The sequence below is a fragment of the Bos grunniens genome, chromosome 15, assembly GCF_055505025.1.
Source record: "Bos grunniens cultivar Pamir isolate PY7600 chromosome 15, Bosgru_T2T1.0, whole genome shotgun sequence".
In the NCBI taxonomy this organism is placed as follows: Eukaryota; Metazoa; Chordata; class Mammalia; order Artiodactyla; family Bovidae; genus Bos; species Bos grunniens.
In genome coordinates this window covers 9,705,027-9,728,494 of record NC_141179.1, presented here as the reverse complement: position 1 = coordinate 9,728,494, position 23,468 = coordinate 9,705,027, and the positions used below count along the sequence as shown (strand labels likewise).

Genomic DNA, 23,468 nt, shown 5'->3' with positions numbered 1-23,468 from the left:
TCCAGTAGTCATGTATGGATATGAAAGTTGGACTATAAATAAAGCTGAGTGATGAAGAATTGATGCTTTTGAACTGTGGTGTTGGAGAAGACTCTGGAGAGTCCCTTGGACTGCAAGGAGATCCAACTGGTCCATCCTAAAGGAGATCAGTCCTGGGTGTGCATTCAAAGGACTGATGTTGAAGTTGAAACTCCAATACTTTGGCTATCTGATGCAGAGAGCTGACCCATTTGAAAAGACCCTGATGCTGGGAAAGATTGGGGGCAGGAGGAGAAGGGGACGACAGAGGATGAGATGGTTGGATGGCATCATCAACTCGATGGACATGGGTTTGGGTGAACTCCGGGTGTTGGTGATGGACAGGGAGGCCTGGCGTCATGCGGTTTGTGGGGGTCACAAAGAGTCAGACCCGACTGAGTGACTGAACTGAACTGATGTAATAATACCATGCATTTGGATAAGACCTGAGATTGTTTACGCTGTTCTGCCTTCTTTTCACACAACAACCCTAAACATTACATTGACTTTCACAAAGGAGAAAAGCACATGTGAAGTCAGAATCCAAAAATTGATTCCACCTTCACTAGTGATTTAAAAGCTCAGTACTTATGATCAGCACTCTCGCATTTCTTTTATTTCATGGCCTAGGTGTAGCACTTAACTTTACCTTCTACTTTCCCTTGTCAAGCATTTATAGAATGATTAGTGTAATTTGTTTGCTGGTATTTAAACTCATTTGCCCTTCTGATTCTGTTGCTCTTGTTTGTCAAAACGTCACTCCCATTGAACTCATATACACTTAAGTTGTGACTGCTTTGGAACCTGAAAGCTATTAGAAAGTTACACTCATGAAGCATGCATGATCACCAGCTTCAACATTGTCCTTCAATCCTAGTAAGTTGACGTGGATGGTTAATTTGTATTTCTGCCAAAAGTTTTTGGAATCTTGTATTCTTTTCTCAAACTGGAGAGCCTCCTTCTCTACCCACTGCTTTACAAAACTATTTAAGTGTCAAGTTTATTTTCCTATGAACGGAAATTCAAATCTAACTACATCTCCATTTATACTGTTTTTCCCTTATTCTAATTCAGTAGAGATACTCCACTTTCCCTCCTCCTGCTAAAACCAGTTCCTCCCTCTTAGGCTGTTGATTTTCATTCTCACTGGCCTTTTCAGAGCATACAACTTTGGCCTTTTCAGTCATTGTTTCTTATATAACTAAAATTATATCTTTAAATTAAAAAATATTTTTAGTCGTATTGTCTAATTTACTAAAGCAGTTGAAATTGTTGACTTTTTTTACAAACTTATATATTATAAAAATTTGTTTGTGAAGTACTATATGAAAGGCTCAATAAAATTTTAAAATAAAAGTGTTATTTTAAAGTTAACATCTAAGTTAAAAGAAACAGGTGGAAAATACCTGCTAAATTTCAGCTACATCATTCAATAACAGTCTTTTTAAGATTTTTGTCCGAAAAGTTAGAAAATTCACATTTGTTCTTTCTATAATTTATCTAAGGTTGTTGTTTTCTTGGTGATTGTCTACTAATTTTTACTTTTTAACATAGAAATATACCCTTATCAAAGGAATGTAGAGGTTTATAAGTGCTGATAATAGGAGGGGAAAGCCAAACCTCTCTTCCATTCAATCTCATTCCTTAAAGCCAATTATCTAACTTCTCATATTTTTCTTCCCAAGGTTTTCATGTAAACTGTGCTTCTTGTTTAATCAAGTTTAGAGAATAGCTGTTCACTCCCCCATATGATATACACGTTTCTTCTATCCACCCACATATTATATTTATATAATACTTTTCTGTTCTTTCCTTTTTAATTTGACCATGTGCTTAAATCCTTACTATCCTTTTAACTCTTGGAAATAATTCTTGACTTTCTATTATACAAAGTTATAGTTTTACTCCTATTTTTCCTTTACCTTTTCTATGTTACTTTTATGTCCTTTCATCTGCCACTTTTACTCTGATATTCTCTTCTGTAAATGTAACCAAGAGTTCTAAACTTTCCCGTAGACTGACTGTAAAAGCTGAAAATAAGTAGATGTTAACTTCATGGGAAATAGATGGGGAAACAGTGGAAACAGTGTCAGACTTTATTTTTGGGGGCTCCAAAATCACTGCAGATGGTGATTGTAGCCATGAAATTAAAAGACGCTTACTCCTTGGAAGGACATTTATGACCAACCTAGATATCATATTCAAAAGCAGAGACATTACTTTGCCAACAAAGGTCTGTCTAGTCAAGGCTATGGTTTTTCCAGTGGTCATGTATGGATGTGAGAGCTGGACTGTGAAGAAAGCTGAGCGCCAAAGAATTTATGCTTTTGAACTGTGGTGTTGGAGAAGACTCTTGAGAGTCCGTTGGACTGCAAGGAGATCCAACCAGTCCATTCTAAAGGAGATCAGTCCTGGGTGTTCTTTGGAAGGACTGGTTAGTTAGTTACTTAGTTCACTCGCTCAGTCGTGTCCAACTCTGCGACCCCATGAAAGCTGAAACTCCAATACTTTGGCCACCTCATGTGAAGAGTTGACTCATTGGAAAAGACTCTGATTCTGGGAGGGATTGGGGGCAGGAAGAGAAGGGGACGACAGAGGATCAGATGGTTGGATGGCATCACTGACTCGATGGACATGAGTTTGGGTGAATTCCGGGAGATGGTGAGGGACAAGGAGGCCTGGCGTGCTGCGCTTCATGGGGTCGCAAAGAGTCAGACACGACTGAGCAACTGAACTGAACTGAACTGAACAAATGAGTAGTAGACAATTAGCATTCAGTACCGTATTGTTATAGATTTTAAAGCTATTTGTGGACACGTGTTCTCTCCTGGACGTGTTTTTCATGAGTGAACCTTTAAATTGATTATAACGAGGAAATAATATTGTGATACACTTTAAATGTTATTTCTCTTAAAATTTTGCTATACAAACACAATTCAGTTTCAATAATAGTGATGAAATATGAACATGATTCTCCACGATGCAAATGATGAATAAACCATTACTGTGGTTATGAAAGCCCATGAAGGAGGCGGTGATGTGAGCCACACTGCCACCTGTGTGCATGCCAGCCCTCCGCTCCTGCACTCGCCAGCAGCCGCCCAGCTGTCTCCTCTGGGACCACCAAGGAGGGGCATCCCTGGAGGCTGTGCTGCCTGCGGAGTGATGCTGGCACTGCCCAGCTGAGGGGGAACTCTGACGTCCTGGCGAGTTTGTGGCAAGGGGCTGGGTTCAAATGAAACATTCTGAACTCCCTGGGGATAAAAAAGAAAAGAAAGAAAGCCTGTGAAATGAATATGAAATGAAGTGAGCTTAGGATGAAGCTTTGAATTATTCAAATTGCAATGGAAATATAAAGAATGAAAACCCTATAAAGGATAGCGAGTAGAGATGAGCACAGTAAGAGGAAAAACAGTAATGTAGTGTCAAGGAAATCAAGGAAAATGAATACTTCAATGATAAGTGGGCATACAGCTCAAGTTGGTGGACTGGGTTCCTGTATTTGTCTCCTGTCTCTATTCTGAAACCCGGTAGAAATATTCATATCATCAATGAGGAGAGGTAGCATTTCATTAACAAATGAGACACATTGATGTATTTTTGGAAGGATAAGGAAGGATGTGAGTTTAAGGATTAGTCGGGCTCGATTTCTCAGTTGTGTCCGACTCTTTGCAACCCTATGGACTGTAGTCCACCAGGCTCTTTGGTCCATGGGATTTCCCCCAACAAGAATACTGGAGGGGGTTGCCACTTCCTCCCTGGGGGGATCTTTCAGACCCAGGGATCAAACCTGCTTGTCCTGCATTGCAGGCAGATTCTTTACCACTGAGCCAACCTAGAGTAAAGTTTATGGGATCCAAAAAAGGGGCTAAAAGCCATGTACCCAGTGGAAACTTAAAAAAACTCTGAAATCAAAGTTAGCTAAGGGTGGACATAAGAAATGGTGCCAAACAAAGGAGGACTTGCAGTATGTATGTTAAACATCTGTATCATCCATCAATATTGGAATCCACTGTCTTCCCTGTCCCTACATTTGATAAGACCAAAAGGCTTGTCTCAATGACTTGAGTGAACTTCCCAAGGAAAGCTAAAGTTGTTAATGTGAATTGTGGCACAGAATGCAAAACCTTCTCATTTTTGCACGTGAATGTCTGCAGCCCAACACTCAGTTCCAGGCCTTCACATCAAAGCAGAACTGACTGTCGACCCACCTCTCACAGTCACCCCATCTGAGAAAGAAGCCAAGCTTACCACACTGGGAAACACACAACAGTGTCCAAGCTTCTTAGACATAGTATTTATATACATTGCTAAATGAACTCTTTCTATTAAAACTTACCGAGCTCACTGAAGGGATATAGAGTTTATATCAATATAATAGGCAAAAAAAAAAAACAACAACAAGAAATATTTAATATCATTTCTGGTGGCTCAGATGGCAAGGAATCTGCCTGGAGTGTAGAAGTCTAAGGTTCAGTCCCTGGGTAAAAAGGATATGCTGGAGAAGGGAATAGCTTCCCACTCCATTATTCTTGCCTGGAAAATGCCATGGACAGAGGAACCTGGCAGGCTACAGTTCATGGGGTCACAAAGAGTCTGATATGACTGAGCAACTAACAATTTCGTTTTCACAGAAAGGCATTCAATAGTTTGGAATTGTTCTTAATTCAAAAGACTTTTACATTACTATTTGATCTCTCTTCAAAATAGTAATTGAAGAGTGTGTTGGTAAGAAGGACATATTCTTGAATGACTTCCCAAGTAGGTGGCTTATATTAAACACTTAGTCTGAAAATAAAAATAGAATATGATCATGAATGATTCCATTTTTGCATCACAGTCAGCTGCAATTCCTGCTGGGTTTTACAAACCTCTCACTGCAGAGACAGGCATTATAATGGATATTTCTGAAAACTTGGCAAACATCTCTGCAGGGGTTTGAATATAAAAATTACCTTTAATCTGCTGTGACCATAGAGTTAGCTATAAAAATCATTTCAGAACATTGTGTTTTTGCATGTCTCAGAAAAAAAAAGGAAGATCTTTCTAAAAATAACAGACACTATATACATAGGCAAATTATTTCCTTTTAGGTAAAAATAAAGCTTTATAAACTGTTATAAAATATATTATCTTGGCTTGGAACAAAATGTGTTTATAGATAGTTTATATGAAATGTATTCCAGACAGCAGTAGTGTGGGTTGGGGTGGGGTTGAGGAATGAAATAGTGAAAAGGGGGGTTGCATTATGGAGACGACCACTTTGACAGGCAGCTGAAGCTTGGTCCCACAGTACCAGAACCTTATGAGATGCATTCAAGATAGTCTTGTTGGCAGACATATCAATGGGCTTCCATCCCTAAAGGTGACTCCACAGGCAGTTCATTCCCATGTGTATTTACAGAATGCTCTCCAGTTGCAACTAAGTGAAACTGGTTGTGTCTCCCCAGACCTGGCTGCAGTGGCACCTGCAGGGAGTAAAAATTCTGGCCAAGGTCATTTAGACATGCAAAAATGATCCAGAATATACAGGGGGAAACTTTAGAAGATAGCAAGTACATGAGTGACATGATCAGATTTTCCTCTGCTGGCGCTGTGAAAAATTATCTTCATACATTCACAAATCTGTTGCACACCTAGTGTGTGTCAGATAATTTGTTACACAGTGGGGATATAATGGAGGGCAAAACAAATGCAGTAATTGTCCTTAGGTAGCTTATAATATAACACAAGGGGCGATAGTACCCTAAGTACTGAGTGTAACTGTGCATCATAGTATCTGCCTGCCCTGGTGCAGTGCTCCAAGGAGCACCCTCACAGATCATTGCATTGTAAACAAGACAGACAAATGTAGCATCAAAGGCATTTATAAGTAATACAGAATTTTGCTAATGATTTGGAGGATAATTAAGAAAGAGACAACATTCTGCAAAGCATACAAAACTTTATTAATCACCCCCCTTTAACCACTTTTCTCTTTTGACAGCCTTTTATTCATACAACTGCTGTATCTCTCCCTTGATACGACACACTTCTGCCTCCCCTACACTATTATCTCTGGTCTTCTTTCAAGGTCTCACTATCTCTGCCTCATGTATGACAAGCTCAAACTTTAATTTCTATGGTCATTCAAGTTCTCAGCCTAGTTCTAAAGATGTTTTTTCAGTTTGTCTTATGTTTATTCAATCAACATTTTTTAATTTTATTCAATCAACATTTACAATTAATTGGTACATGTGAGGCATTGTTCTAAAAACTTTATAAGTATTAACATGAAAGGATGGAAAATATATATAAGCAAGCATGAATTAAAAACAAAAGTTTAGATCAATCTACTGATATCATACGTGATACTAAATGTATTTCTAGGTAGAGAGAGGAACATTACGTTGTGATAATAGGTTCACTAGAGCAAAGCATCTTCCTACAATCCACAGTGTACAACACTGGGCTCCTCATGCCTCTTCTGCTCCAGATAGAATCTTCACCTATAAGGTTGAATTCCTTCCTAAGGTAGGTCTGAAGGAATTTCTTCAGACCCTTCCCAGGGCTATAGTGGCTCCAAAGTGGTACAGAGAGGATGAAAAAAAGAAAAGAGAGAAAAATATCAATAAAAAATAGTCCTTGGGTTCTTTTGCCACCCCTCAAGTCGGATGTTACTGAAGAGAGAATAATTAAGGAAGTAGCATGGATAATGAGTTAAGATATAGTCAGAATGGATGCAGAAAGAGTGTGGCCTTTATTAGAGAATTCATCAGTTGTCACAGTGGGGAGAAAAGTAAAAAGTCTGTAGATGCAGATAACCTAAGATTTGGTGGTGGTAGAAACTCTGATGGCATTTAAAAAAAAATAAACTACAGGCAAAGTCATGAGCCAAGGATGTATGTGTAGACATCAGGTTTACTTGTAGAGCAAGAATTGTGTCAATGAGGAAATTATGCACAGAATTACATGCTTACATAATTTATGAATCAACCACATTAATTTACTGCTGAATAAGGCAGGTCCTAAAAGTAGTGGAAAAATATTGAAAAATGGCATACGCTTGAAGATTGTGGTAGGTTGCATAATGGCCCCAAGCCATCCATTTCCTAATTCCTGGAATCTTTGAATGTTACCTTATATAGTAAAGGGATTTTTGCAGATGTGGTTAAGGGTCTTAATTCAGGAACACAGAAAACTATACAAAGACCAAAGAGAAGACTGAAGCAATTTACTTTTATCACTTATTGTGTGAAATATCCATGGCTATTTTAGCAGTATATTGAAGCTGTCTTGTCCCTGCTTGCAAGAGTTGGTTGTGTGCCTCTCTTCATCTCTTGGTAGACTGAGATCAACCATAATGGGAGTAACTACAACATAAAAAATCCAAAGGCTACGTATCAGAGTTCTTACATAAGTGTGTGCTAAGTGGCTTCAGTCATGTCTGACTGTATGACCCAATGAACTGTAGCCTCCCAGGCTACTCCATCCATGGAATTCTCCAGGCAAGAATACTGGAGTGGATTGCCATATCCTTTTCCAGGGGATCTTCCCAACCCAGAGATTGAAACCATGTCTCCTTTGTCTACTGCACTTGCAAGAGGCTCTTTACCATTAGCACCAACTGAGAAGCCTATCAGAGTTCTTACCATTCTACAACCAGAGAGAACTGGTTGTTAACACTCTGCTGGTAATTCAGCACTTAAGGTCACAGTCATTGAATCAGAAATAATAACCTTTGTTGGACTAAACATCAGTTAAAATGTACCCCTGTTCCACTCCAACCTTCTGTATTGGTTTTGCTCCAGATAAAGTACAGACGGAAGGGATCCTGTGCTACTCTCCCTTTCAAACACCTGAATTGGTTTTGCCACTCAAACAAGAGATTCAGCATAGTCATTCTTATTTCCTGATCAGCCCATTTATCCCAATAAACTATGGTAATCAGAATGGACTTGAGTATTCTTAGTTTATCTCTTTTTCTCTTCTAGATTATGTTCAGTTCAGTCCCTCAGTCATGTCCGACTTTTTGTGACCCCATGGACTGCAGCATGTCAGGCTTCCCTGTCCATCACCAAATCCCAAAGCTTACTCAAACTCACGTCCATCGAGTCGGTGATGCCATCGAACAATCTCATTCTCTGTCATCGTTTTTCCTTTCCACCTTCAATCTTTCCCAGCACCAGGGTCTTTTCCAATGAGTCAGTTCTTCGTATCAGGTGGCCAAAGTATTGGAGTTTCAGCTTCAGCATCAGTCCTTTCAATGAATATTCAGGACTGATTTCCTTCAGGATGGACTGGTTCGATCTTGCAGTCCAAGGGACTCTCAAGAGTCTTCTCTAACATCACAGTTCAAAAGCATCAATTCTTCAGTGCTCAGCTTTCTTTGTAGTCCAACTCTCACATCCATACATGACTACTGGAAAAACCACAGCTTTGACCAGATGGACTTTTGGTGGAAAGGAATGTCTCTGCTTTTACATATGCTGTCTAGGTTGGTCATAACTTGTCTTCCAAGGAGAAAGTGTCTTTTAATTTCATAGCTGCAATCACCATCTGCAGTCATTTTGGAGCCCCCCAAAATAAACTATGTCACTGTTCCCGTTGTTTCCCCATCTATTTGCATGAAGCGATAGGACCAGATGCCATGATCTTAGTTCTCTGAATTTTGCTTTTAAGCCAACATTGTCACTCTCCTCTTTCACTTTCATCAAGAGGCTTTCTAATTCTTCTTTGCTTTCTGCCATAAGGGAGGTGGTATCTGCATATCTGAGGTTATTTATATTTCTCCTGGCAATCTTATTTCCATCTTGTGCTTCATCCAGCCCAGCATTTCTAGTGGTGTACTCTGCCTATATGTTACATAAGCAGGGTGACAACAGTCAGTCTTGACGTATTCCTTTTACTGATTTCGAACCAGTCTGTTGTTCCATGTTACATTCTAACTGGGGCTTCTTGACCTGCATACAGATTTCTCAGGAGGCAGGTCAGGTGGTCTGGTATTCCCATCTCTTTAAGAATTTTCAATAGTTTGTTGTGATCCACACAGTCAAAGGCTTTGGCATAGTCAGTAAAGCAGGAGTAGATGTTTTTCTGGAACTCTTTTGATTTTTCGAAGATCCAATGGATGTTGGCAATTTGATCTCTGGTTCCTCTGCCTTTTGTAAATCCAGCTTGAACATCTGTAAATTCATGGTTCGCATACTATTGCAACCTGGCTTAGAGAATTTGGGGCATTACTTTGCTAACGTGTGAAATGAGCGCAATGTGCAGTAGTTTGAGCATTCTTCACATTAGCTTTCTTTGGGATAGGAATGAAAACTGACCTTTTCCAGCCCTGTGGTCACTGCTGAGTTTTCCAAATTTGCTGGCATATTGAGTGCAGCACTTTCACAGCATCATCTTTCAGGATTTGAAATCGCTCAACTGGAATTCCATCACCACCAAGAGCTTTGCTCGTAGTGATGCTTTCTAAGGCCCACTTGACTTCACATTCCAGGATGTCTGGCTCTAGGTGAATGATCACACCATCAAGATTTTCTGGGTCATGAAGATATTTTTTATATAGTTCTTCTGTGTATTCTTGTCACCTCTTCTTAATATCGTCTGATTCTGTTAGGTCCATATCATTTCTGTCCTTTATTGTGCCCATCTTTGCATGAAACATAAAGATGGTATCTCTAATTTTCTTGAAGAGATCTCTATTCTTTCCCATTCTGTTATTTTCTTCTATTTCTTTGCATTGATCACTGAGGAAGGCTTTCTTATCTCTCCTTGCTATTCTTTGGAACTCTGCATTCAAATGGGTATATCTTTCCTTTTCTCCTTTGCCTTTTGCATCTTTTCTTTTCTCAACTAGTTGTAAGCCCTCCTCAGACAACCATTTTGCCATTTTGCATTCCTTTTTTTTGGAATGGTCTTTGATCACTGCTTCCTGTACCATGTCATAAACCTTCATCCATAGTTCTTCAGGCACTCTGTCTGTAAGATCTAATCCCCTGAATGTATTTGTCACTTCCACTGTATAATTATAAGGGATTGGATTTAGGTCATACCTGAATGGTCTGGTGGTTTTCCCTACTTTCTTCAATTTAAGTCTGAATTTGGCTATAAGAATTTCATTATCTGAGCCACATTCAGCTCCCAGTCTTGTTTTTGCTGACTCTATAGAGCATCTCCATCTTTGGCCACAAAGAATATAATCAATCTGATTTCAGTGTTGACCATCTGGTGATGACCATGTGTAGTGCTTTCTCTTGTGTTGTTGGAAGAGGGTGTGTGCTATGATCAATGCATTCTCTCAACAAAACTCTGTTAGCCTTTGACCTGCTTCTTTTTGTATTCCAAGGCCAAATTTTCTTGTTTCTCCAGGTATCTCTTAACTTTCTACTTTTGCATTCCAGTCCCCTATAATGAAAAGGACATCATTTTTGCTTGTTAGTTCTAGAAGGTCTTGTAGGTCTTCATAGAACTGCTCAACTTCAGCTTCTTCACCATTACTGATTGGGGTGTAGACTTGGATTACTGTGATATTGAATGGTTTGCCTTGGAAACAAACAGAGATCATTCTGTCGTTTTTGAGATTGCACCCAAGTACTGCATTTCAGATTCTTTTGTTGACTATGATGGCTACTCCATTTCTTCTAAGTGATTCTTGCCCACAGTGGTAGATACAATGGTCATCTGAGTTAAATTCACCCATTCTAGTCCATTTTAGTTTGCTGCTTCCTAAAATGTCACTGTTCAGTCTTGCCATCTCCTGTTTGACCACTTCCAATTTGCCTTGAATCGTGGGCCTAACATTTCAGGTTCCTATGCAATATTGCTCTTTACAGCATTGGATTTTACTTCCATCACCAGTCACGTCCACAACTGGGTTTTGTTTTTTCTTTGGCTCCATCTCTTCATTCTTTCTGGAGTTATTTCTCCACTGATTTCCAGTGGCATATTGGGCACCTCCCAACCAGGGGAATTCATGATTCTGTGTCCTATCTTTCTTCCTTGTCATACTTTTCATGGAATTCTCAAGGCAAGAATACTGCAGTGGTTTGCCATTCCTTTCTCCAGTGGACCCCCTTTTGTCAGAACTCTTCACCATGACCTGTCCATCTTGAGTGGTCCTACAAGGCATGGCTCATAGTTTCACTGAGTTAGACAAGGCTGTGTTTCCTGTGATCAGATTGGTTAAGTTTCTGTGATTGTGGTTTTCATTCTGTTTGCCCTCTGATGGAGAAGGAGAAGAAACTTATGGAAGCTTCCTGATGGGAGAGACTGACTGAGGGGGAAACAGGGTCTTGTTCTGATGGGCGGGGGCCATGCTCAGTAAATCTTTAATCCAATTTTCTGTCAATGGGTGTGCCTGTGTTCCCTCCCTTTTTTTTGACCTGAGGCCAAATCATGGTGGAGGTAATGAAGATAATGGTGACCTCCTTCAAAAGGTCCTATTCAAGCACTGCCACACTCAGTGCCCCCGACTCTGCAGCAGGCCACTGCTGACCCATGTCTCTGCCAGAGACTCTTGGACATTCATGAGCAAGTCTGGGTCAGTCTCTTGTGGGGTCACTATTCCTTTCTCCTGGATCCTAGTGTGCACAAGGTTTTGGTTTTGCCCTCCCAGCGTCTGTTTCCCAGTCCTGTGTAAGTTCTAGAGGCTCTGTGGTGGGGTTAATGGCAACCTCCCCCAACAGGGCTTATGCCATTCCCAAGTCTGCTGCACCCAGAGCCCCTTCTCCTGCAGCAGTCCACTGCTGTCCTGTACCTCTGCAGGAGACACTGAGACATTTTTTGCTCAGTCTCTGTGGGGTATCTGGGTCCTGGTGCACACAAGGTTTGTTTGAGCCCTCCTAGCATCTCTGGATGGTATGGGGTTTGATTCTAAATGCGATTTCGCCCCTCCTACCATCTTTCTGGGGCTTCTCCTTTGCCCTTGGACGTAGGGTATCTTTACTTCCCTGATAGCTCTGTTGGTAAAGAATCCTCCTGCAAAGCAGGAGACCCCTGTTCAATTCCTAGGTTAGGAAGATCCGCTGGAGGAGGCATAGGCTACCCACTCCAGTATTCTTGGGCTTCCCTTGTGACTCAGTTGGTAAAGAATCTGCCTGCAATGCAGAAGACTTGGGTTCAATCCCTGGGTTGGGAAGATCCCCTGGAGAAGGGAAAGGCTATACCCGCTCCAGTATACCAGGCTGTACATACTAGTACTAGATTCTGTACTGGGTATTAAATGTTTTACCCTAAACCCAGGAGACTTTTTCTTCTTCTAATCCTTTTTTCAGAGTTTTCAACTTATGGATAGTTTCAAGGAACTTGGAAACTTGTGACCAGAGCACTCTTACTGGAGGATATTTATTTATTTTAAAGAAGCTGAATAGTATTAAGTTTTTATGTCAAGTTCTGCAGGAATATAAGATACTAATTTGGCTTTCATTAATCCTTTATTTATTTTTCTATATCTCTGTCTGGAAAGGTTATTATCTTGATATGCTATAAGTTAACTAAAAACATCAAGAATCATTGGGTGATTTCTGAATAATTTTCTCAGATGTCCTTGCCAGTCAGTCATTGCATACAATTAAGTTTATCCTCAAGCAGAAGTATGAAAACAATTTGAACTTCTATCAATGGAAACAAAAAATTGTATCAAAGAAAATAATGTGCATTTTTTATTAAATCCTTTAATATGTCTTAGAAACTTTGAGGAATTATTTAATAAGTGCTTACAAATAATAAGATAAATTGCTTAAATACGAATCTAATTTAGACTTTTTCTGGTTGCCTATATGTAAACTTGATACTGTCATTTAGGAATTAAAAGTCCAAAGGATGTAAACTTCTGATAACTGGCATCGTAATGGTGAATATAACATTCTTAACATAAGTAAAGAACTAAGAACTTTGAGTTAGTCTTTGAATGGAAAATGTAATTCACTACCTTTAATCTGACTTCCTTTTCTATTATCAGACTAGTCTACTCACTGTCTCCATGCTATATTTCTTCATGCTGCTGCTGCTAAGTCACTTCAGTCATGTCCGACTCTGTGCAGCCCCATAGACGGCAGCCCACCAGGCTCCCCTGTCCCTGGGATTCTCCAGGCAAGAACACTGGAGTGGGTTGCCATTTCCTTCTCCAATGCATGAAAGTGAAAAGTGAAAGTGAAGTCGCTCAGTCATGTCCGACCCTTAGCGACCCCACAGACTGCAGCCTACCATGCTCCTCCATCCATGGGACTTTCCAGGCAAGAGTACTGGAGTGGGGTGCCATTGCCTTCTCCGATATTTCCTCATAGTCTCCTTATAAATGTATCTCATAGTCTGCAATCTGGCACTGAACCTCAACAAACCACTCAAGGTGTTTTCTCAAAATTTGTCAAGTTTCTGTTTGTCAGACACACCAGATTTTTCTCAGTCTTCATCATTCTTGACCTATAAAAATCAGTTTAAGTCTGAAAATATTTTCTTTCTTTTCTTTTTTTTTTCAATTTACCTGGCTGCAGATGTTCCTGTGGGCTTCCTTGGTGTCTCACCATAAAGAATCAGCCTGCAATGCAGGAGACACGGGAGATGTGGGTTCAATCCCTGGGTTGGGAAGATTCTCTGGAGAAGGAAATGGCAACCTACTCCAGTGTTCTTGCCTGGCAAATCCCATGGACAGAGGAGCCTAGTTGGCCACAGTCCATGGGGTTACAAAGAATCAGACATGACTGAAGTGACTAAGCACAGCATACACAGATGCTCTTGAACAGGTTCATCTGTACTTTTCACTGTGTCTCTTCAATCTACTCCCTAAATCAATCATTCCATTTACCTACTGGTCTGGATATGTATTTACCCATTTGTCTGGTTTGTTTACACTTGGGATGTTTTTCCTGAAGGACTTAAGGAGGCTTATCATTCCAAGTGGGGTGTTTCCTCAGGATTCTACTCCTATGCCCCATTTATATTTCTAAATAGTCATCTTTATTGGGCACTTCTATTTCTTTTTTCAGTTTAAAATTTCCTACAAACCAACTTCTTCAACTGATATCTGTTGTTAGAGGTCACTTTTCTTCTAAAACATATAATGCGCATATTTCTGGATCAATCAGAATGCTTCTAATCTCATGTTTCATTGTTGTTTACTCTCTAAGCCATGTCCTACTCTTTTGCCACACATGGACTATAGCCGATCAGGCTCCTCTGTCCACCAGATTTCCCAGGAAAGAATACTGGAGTGAGTTGTCATTTCCTTCTCCAGTGGAACCTTCTGACCCATTGCAGGTGGATTCTTTATCAAGGAAGCCTGCCCATTTTCATGACTTCATACATATTCCATAGGTTTGGTAAGCCCTGTGAAATCTATTGCAATTTGAAATTCTGCAATTTCATTCTTCTTTGCACTTCTAATTACAACAATCTTTGCCTCTTGCCTAGATCAGTGGATTTCAAATACCATTTTCTGAAGTTCAGAGTAGGTGAATAATTTTCTTATTCAAAATTCACTTTCCAGAGTATGTCTATGTTCTAGGCTATAGAAGATAAAAATGATCTCAGGTACAATACCAGTGAACTAGCTATAACACGACCTATTTTACTATCACTCAAGGAAGCTAACAGAAAACAAGTTCATAAGAGTGGCATCATTAAAGAGAATTAAACTAGAATGTATTTTTTTTAATTTTGTTTAAAGTAAATCAGTCACAAAGCCAGTTTTGATTTTCCACCTACTTTATGATGGAACAAGAAACTTAACCTGCATGTGCTTCTATTTATTCATCTGAACAAAGGGATAGTATGGATATTTGTCTCCTGGGGTTATTGTGAGTATTAAATGCATTAATAAACACAAATCAATTAGAACAATGCCTGATATATAGTGAGCTTTAGTAAAAATTAGCTATTCACACAGTATTTATAACACAAGTGTCACTGCATTTAACTAGTGTGTGGGTAATTACAGTAAGAAACTACTTTCCTAGACTATTACTATATTGTTTGTTGCTTCTGCTGTTATGTGCTGTGTAAATTCAAACTCCTCTGTTCAGAATTGAGGTTTTAATAGAGGTTGGGGTGAGGGGTAGTAGCACTGGAAGAAGTTGTATATTCCATCACTTGTCTTCACTGATATTATCCAATCAAAAAATACTCCAGAATTTTCTGACTCAATTCCTTCTCTTTTGGTTCTCTCTTCTGAGATACTAACTCTACTTTAATTCCTAACTCTGCTGCAAATGTTTGAATGACTTGCTTAAAATCACACAGCTTGTTCATTACAATAAAGAGAATAAAGTCTACCATATAATAAGTATGGTTTGGATTTTATTGTAAAAGCATTTTCTGTTTGTCCATATTGAAATCCATCTGCCACATTCATAATACCCACCCACAACTTTATGACATTGTCATGCAAATTGTATTTGTCAGCTCGATATTTCACTATCCAGTAGAGCTCAGTGTCATCTAAAAATTTGGAGATTTTATTATTTCCACAGTAGAATACTTCTTATATTAAGATAATTTACAAAATTATCAACAAATTGCAGGTCCAAGTCACCCCCATAGGACTATTCCACTTTGCCAACGTGTTGCTTCCTCTACTTAAGGTATTTCACAACAAAATATTTTTCCTTCATGTTATTTCTATTCACTATCTGTTTAATTTCAAATAACATTTTTCATTAAAATTATCAAAAGCTTTTGAAAATCTATACAATTACATTTAATAGACAAGCGTTTAATACTGTGATCCTTAAACACTTGAATGAGAATAGTCTAGGGTGCATGTAAAAAACAGAATTATTGTCTACACTGAAGAGCTACTCAGAGTGGTCCTGAAAACCAGAGTTTTTAACTCCAAAAAATGTAGGGAAAATACATGATCAATCCAAAATTCTTTGTTAAGATGCAAGGAGTATTTCTGCTCCCCTCCCTCCCCTAAGAACCCCAGTAACCCTCTCCCAAGTGAAGCTGCTAGGAATAATTAAAGACAAATGGTCTCTCTCCCTAAGATGTAAAAACACTTCCTTTCTCAGGTCCAGTGAGTCATAAGGCCCTCCCAGAACCATAGTCAGCTATTAGACCATGCAGTATCTTTAAGAATCAAGACTGGAGCCACCATCATGAATAACACAGTAAATATACATACCAGGAAGTTAATGGTCAACAGACTACTTCAGTGGAAAAAATGGTCATTGATGTCCTTCACCCTGGAAAGGCAACAATACCTAAGCCAAAAATTTTGGAAAAACCAGCCAAAATGTACAAGATCACACCAGATGTCATTCTTGTTTTTGGATTCAGAACTCGTTTTGGTGGGAGCAGGACAGCTGGCTTTGAAATGATTTGCAGTTCCTTGAATTACATGAGGAAGATTGAGCCCAAACACAGGTTTGTAAGACATGGCCTGTTTGAGGACAAGACCTCAAGACAACATCAAAAGGAATGTAAAAACAGATTGAAGAAAGTCAGAGGGGCTACAAAGGTCAACGACAATGCTGACAAAAAGGAGTATAGATTCTACAGTGCCTATGTCTGTGGTGATGAAAGAGGTAGTTTAAGATCTTATATGCAAGTTTAGATTGTGAAATTTAGATCAATATGCTGCTTTTAGTGGAGTATCCTCATAAATGAGTTGCCATGGGTGCCATAAGCGTATTCACTTTATATAGACAATCTTCCTAGCAGTTTCTAGGTGGCTCAGTGGTAGAGAATCCACTTGTCTATACAGGAGATGCAGGAGACATGGGTTCATTTCTTGGGTTGGGAGGATCATGTGGAGAAGGAAATAGCAATCCAATACAGTATTCTTGCATAAAGAATCCTGTGGACAGAGAAGCCTGGTGGATTATAGTCCATGGGGACCCAAAGAATAGGATACAACTGAGTGACTGAGCACACACGCATGCCTAGTACTAACAAGATTCCTATTTTCCTACGCTTGTCATTTTTCCTTCTTTTACCTTGCACTGCTGTTCTTAATATGATCTATCTGATTTTTCTCTGAGCATCAAATAAAGTATTTAAGAATAACCTTAAGTCTCCCTATGAATCATTTTAAATGATTTCCTTTCATTTTTTTCCCTCCTGAACTAATTCTCACATTTTGTCTCAGTTAATTTGTCTAAAATTGAGTAACTCTATGGTGGATATTTTAAGGTTTCCCTTATCCTTCAAGGTGATTGAATTTACATCCTTATTTGTATCTTTATTGAATTTTATTATTATTTTCTTATCATTTTTATTCTCCAGTGCTAAAAATCACATCCAGGTTATTGAGTGCTCTAAAACTACTTCTTCTGGAAAGTCATTTGTAATATTTATAAATGTTTCTTCCATAGTTCACCCCAATGAGATATTGGGAAATTTATCATAAAATAAGACTGATTTTTTAAAAAAGAAAACCACATACTGAAACTCATATATTCAAATGAGTACTGTGTTCTTCAAAGTAGAAATACTGGGAAGAAATGTACTTACACCAATATAATCTTGCCTTTATACAGAATATTTTAAAGCTGAATGATTCTTTTTGCTATTTTATAACCCTTGTCTCTTGGTGCTGTGGAAGGGAGATAGCAGCTGCATAAGTGGAAGGTTTGAAAATGATTAGCGACCTCGTATGCATCAGGCACCTTGCTGAAAGCATCTCATACGTTCTCTTATTGAGTCCTCACAACAAAACAGCATTTGAGTTTATCTTTCTTTCACTGTTAAAAAATCTGCCATACAGAAAGAGGCAGCAAGTCCTCTTAACCTTATAAGTGTGTGACTCTAAAATGTATCCTGCTAAATATTATACTTTATTGCTCAGTGATCACCTGGTTAAGGGACTCTCCCAAGGTCATAGTGTTTTCCCCCGGTGTCTTTATGCTTCCCTTATAATCTCAATGCCAAACTGGGGTCTTAGATTACTTCATCAATACTACCTGAAATAAAATTTAAAGAGTATGGTTAGAGATGATCATCCATATGAGTAGCCTACCTATCATTGCAGCAGTCTGCTTCTTTCCAATTTCATCCCTGTAGATGATGTGAAGATTTTTTTCTCCATTCATCAAGTTTATGAAATTAGATAGCAAGAATGGAGTAACCCATTTAAGTAAAATTGGGGTTATGCACATCTTTGGGAGTGACAGAATTCATCTATAGAGAATCTAAAGGTTGCCCGCTATATTGTGTGTTAATTATCTGTCAAAATATCTGTCAAGAGAATACATAGCCTAATTTTCTTAATAATTAGTAGGTTTTTCCTAATATTATAGCACACTCTTTTCTTTAATGGTAAGTTCTTTTTCAAATTTCACAGTGTTAAAAAAATAACTACAAAGGAAAAGAAAATTAAAATTGCACCAAATCCAGGATTTTAAAAATATCTGTGTCACTGGTTTAATAAATAAAGCCAACATAAAGAATTATTTTACTGTCATCCTGACAACTCGATGATCAATATATATAGTACAAATTTTATAGATAGCCAACGTGAGAATTAGTCCTATGCATCACAAGTAGTATCTATGTGTCACCACTGTCACAGGTTCTTCTGATTTTGCTTTTGTTTAAATAAAAGACATGTCCTCAAGTAGTTTTCAGAGCATTTGAAATTCATAAGTGAGTGCAAGCAGAAAACAAGTTACAAAAAATTTAAAAAAAGAAAACATTGGGAACAATTTTGAGGATCTAACCTCAGAAATGGATTCTCAGACAGATCTGGTCAAACACAGACCCACTATCTACAACTTTATCCTTGTGCCATAATACTTAAACCACTTCAGCTAAATTTTACTAAACAATCATTTAAGTGAATAAGAAATCTGTTTTAAAAAAAATCAGATGCCACAGAGAAAATCAGAGATCAGTCCTTTTTGCTTTTTTATATACTGGCTAAGTCATATAATTTTGCTTTTAATATCTTCCTGAGATAACTTCCCAGGAAAAAATGAGTAGGGATTATTTGGGAAGAGAGCTGGATAGGATGTGAAGGATAATAGAAGGGAATTTGGCATCACTTTAAAAAATGGGGTCAGACAGACAGCTATTGAGGCAGACTTAATTATTTTGTATTCCCAAATCTGCCTCATTTTAATTGTGACTTATCCTTGCTAAACCTTGGTTTCTTGATTCATACAACAGCTTTGAGATTGTTGTTAAGAATAAAATAATTATGTACCTAAAAAATCTGGCACACTATTTTTTTGTTTTTTGTTTGTTTCTCTTTTTTTTTTTTTTTTTTCCGGTGTTGAGGATTCAAGAAGAATAACATATCCTCTGATCCTCAAAGGACTCATGATCTAAAAGGAAAGATAGACAAGGCTATGGTTCTATTAAAAGAAGTCACATCACCATTTGCAAAAAGTAAAATTAAGAGACATATGATTTTATGTCAGAGGCACCAAGGGGACAGGCACTACCTCCACAGAGCCTTCAGGAGCGTTGGCAGAGTGGAGCTGACATTGCTGAAAAAGAATAGGAATTTGTCAAAGACCCCAGTGCTGGGTTGGCATCGTATAAAGCAAACCCAAAAGAACTAGATAAGAAAGGCAAATAAAAAGGGTAAATAAAAAAGCTTTATTTTTTTTAAAAGCAAAATCATTACTCACTTTCAATTTTTTCCTGTCTGAGGCTGGCTGTGCCTCTATGAAAAAGCATGTGCAGGGAGGAGAGATATTTTATTTTCTAGTGTTATCTATGTTGTAGTCTAAATTTATTTAGATCACATCTTATGAACTAGGTAGTGTTTTGTGAGTTATATAGCAACCACATTGTTACGGTCTCCTATGGAAAAATATCTTTGTTTCCAAAGTGCTGATTTATGGCAGAACATATGGAATACAATTCATTCATTACTTAGCATTATGGAGAAGAACATAGACTCTGGAGCTGGATGTCATGAATTCATATCCTGACTGTGGCATTTAATAGCCATGGCTTTGGAAAATTTTTCAAACTTTCTAATTCAGTTTCCTCAGAAGTAAAAAGAGCATAATTATTGGACCAATTCAAAGTGTTGTAAGGATCAGAATTGATACATCTAAAAGATTCAGAAAGGTACCTCATGTATAGTAAACCCCATATATGGAGTGGATGTTATTTTCATTGCTATATTATCATTATACATTTGTATATTAGCATTATACTTTTAACAGTAATTAGTGCATGACCTTAAAGTCATACTAAGCCTCTAGTTGTAGCTTTAAGTTTTAACTTATATCTACAACTTAGGAAATCTTCTATAAAGTGACAAAAATCTTTCACAAATTAAATTATTGAAAATATAAAAAGTAATAATACAACTGAAGCGAGTGAAAGTTGCTCGGTTGCGTCCAACTCCTTGTGAGACCATGGGCTTCATAGTCCATGGAATTCTCCAGGCCAGAATAATGGAGTGGGTAGCCTTTCCCTTCTCCAGCAGATCTTCCTGACCCAGAAATCGAACAGGAGTCTCCTGCATTGGAGGCGGATTCTTTACCAACTGAGCTTTCAGAGAAGCTAATAATAACACAACTAGAAATTGTACTATGTATATATATGTATATACAGTTCTGATAGTACATTGTACTATGTACTGTATTATATATATGTATTAGAAATATATATACTTCTAATAATACAACTAGAAGTCAGAAAAAGCAGAATCTTACAGATCATAGTTGCAGCTATCATTAATTGCTTACTTCCCCAAATCTTGATTTTCTAAACCTTTTTCAGCCTGTGAAAAAGGAGGTTAGTCAAATTGGGATAAGATGATATGTAAATTTAAAAAATAAAAATAAAATAAAATCTCCAAAGACTTTTCAGTGTTAGAGATGCAACATTTGTATAGTCACTGTGTTTGCAGAAAACAGTTAGATACGGGTATAGTCCTACTTCTGGTTCTCTTCTGAAGTGTTTGCTGCTGCTGCTGCTGCTGCTGCTAAGGTGCTTCAGTCGTGTCCGGCTCTGTGCAACCCCATAGACAGCAGCCCAGCAGGCTCCCCCGTCCCTGGGATTCTCCAGGCAAGAACACTGGAGTGGGTTGCCATTTCTTTCTCCAATGCATGAAAGTGAAAAGTGAAAAGTGAAAGTGAAGTCGCTCTGTCGTGCCCGACTCTTAGCAACCCCATGGACTGCAGCCTTCCAGGCTCCTCCGTCCATGGGATTTTCCAGGCAAGAGTACTGGAGTGGGGTGCCATTGCCTTCTCCCTTCTGAAGTCATAATAGAAATGGGATATTGTTAGAGATAGGACAATTTGCAAAACAATATCCCATTTCTATTATGAATCCTCTTCTGACTCACACACTTCTTTTGCAAAAGGAGGAAAAGTGTATCTTTTACAGTCCATTGAATACTAATTTCTGTTGCTTTTTAATGTGAATAGCTACATTCAATAACTATATTTGATGGTCAAAAAAAATTTTTTTGTACTCTACTTTGGTTTAATTCTAGATAATATGTTCAACAAAAAACAGTCATAAGGAAACTTATTAATGTTGCTCTAGGCAAACAGGTTATTATGTCAAAAGAAAGGCATGAAAACTCAAACAGTCGTGATTTATTAATCATTTTAATAGTGTATCATTAAGATAGAATCACTTTTCATCAGTGTTAAAAACCTAATATAAAACTCTTTAGTGAACTATGACTAACAGTCCTACAACAATGTAATGCATTTATCATTTTACAATATTATATCTTCTCTGTCATATACACACTTGCAATTCAGTCACTCAGTGTGTCTGACTCTTTGCAACACCATGGACTGCAGCATTCTAGGTGTCCATGTCCTTCACCATCTCCTGGAGCTTGCTCAAACTCATGTCGATCAAGTCGGTGATTCCATCCAACCATCTTTTCCTCTGTCATTCCTTTCTCCTCCTGCCTTCAATCTTACTCAGCATCAGTGTCTTTTCCAAAGAGTCAAGTTTTTTGTATCAGGTAGCTAGAGTATTGGAGCTTCATCATCAGTCCTTCCAATGAATATTCAGGACTGATTTCCCTTACTATGGATTGGTTTGATCTCCTTGCAGTCCAAAAGACTCTCAAGAGTCTTCTCCAACACCACAGTTCAAAAGCATCAATTTTTTGACGCTCAGCTTTCTTTATGGTAAAACTCTCACAACCATGCATGACTACTGGAAAAACCATAGCTTTGACTATATGGGCCTTTGAGGCAAAGTAATGTCTCTGCTTTCTAATACACAGATGAGGTTGGTCATAGCTTTTCTCCAAGGAGCAAGCGTCTTTTAATTTCATGGCGGCAGTTATAATCTGCAGTGATTTTGGAGCCCAAGAAAATAAAGTCTGACACTCTTTCCATTGTTTCCCCATCTATTTGCCATGAAGTGATAGGACCAAATACCATGATCTTCATTTTTAGAATGTAGAGTTTTAAGCCAGCTTTTTCACTCTCCTCTTTCACTTTCATCAAGAGGCTCTTTAGTTCCTCTTTGCTTTCTGTTATAAGGGTGGTGTCATCATCATGTCTGATGTTACTGATATTTCTCCTGGCCATTGATTCCAGCTTGTGGTTCATTCAGCCTGGCATTTCGCATGATGTACTCTGCATATAATTTAAATAAGCAAGGTGACAACATACAGCCTCAGCCTATTCCTTTCCCAATTTGAAACCAGTCTGTTGTTCATGTCCAATTCTAACTGTTGCTTCTTGACCTGAATACAAATTTCTCTGGAGGCAAGTAAGGTGGTCTGGTATTCCCATCTCGTTTCTTATGATCCACACCTGAAAGGTTTAGATAGTCGATGAAGCAGAAGCAAATGTTTTTTTCTGGCATGCTCTTGTTTTTTCTATGATCCAGCAGATGTTGGTACCACATGGATCACGTTTTTTCAGAACTCTCCACCATGACCTGTCCATCTTGGGTGGCCTATCTTGGGATGGCTTATAGTTTCATTGAGTTAGACAAGGCTGTGATCTGTGTAATCAGTTTGTTTAGTTTTATGTGATTGCGGATTTCTTTCTGTCTGGCCTATGATGGATAAGAATAAGAGACTTGTGGAGTCTTCCTAATGGGAGTTACAGGATATGGGACAAACTGAGACTTTCTCTGATGGGTGGGGCCATGCTCAGTTCAGTTCACTTCACTTCAATCACTCAGTTGTGTCCAACTCTTTGCCACCCCATGGACTGCAGCACGTCAGGCTTCACTCTCCATCACCAACTCCAGAAGCTTGTTCAAACTCATGTTCATTGAGTCGGTGATGCCATCCAACCATCTGATCCTCTGTCATCTCCTTCTCCTCCAGCCTTCAATCTTTCCCAGCATCAGGGTCTTTTCAAATGAGTCAGTTCTTTGCATCAGGTGGCCAAAATATTGGAGTTTCAGCTTCAGCATCAGTCCTTCCAATGAATATTCAGAACTGATTTCCTTTAGGATGGACTGGTTGGATCTTTTGCAGTCCAAGGGACTCTCAAGAGTCTTCTCCAACACCACAGCTCAAAAGCATAATTCTTCCATGCTCAGCTTTCTTTACAGTCCAAATTTCACATCCATATGTG

At 38.5% G+C, this 23,468-nt stretch overlaps 1 protein-coding gene and 1 pseudogene across 1 annotated transcript in view; both read left to right on the top strand.

The window, feature by feature from the left end:
* Positions 1-23,468, top strand: part of CNTN5 (contactin 5) — a 1,678,169-nt gene that overhangs the window by 1,220,238 nt on the left and 434,463 nt on the right. The window lies entirely within an intron of this gene.
* Positions 16,095-16,552, top strand: LOC147357324 (small ribosomal subunit protein eS24 pseudogene; annotated as a pseudogene).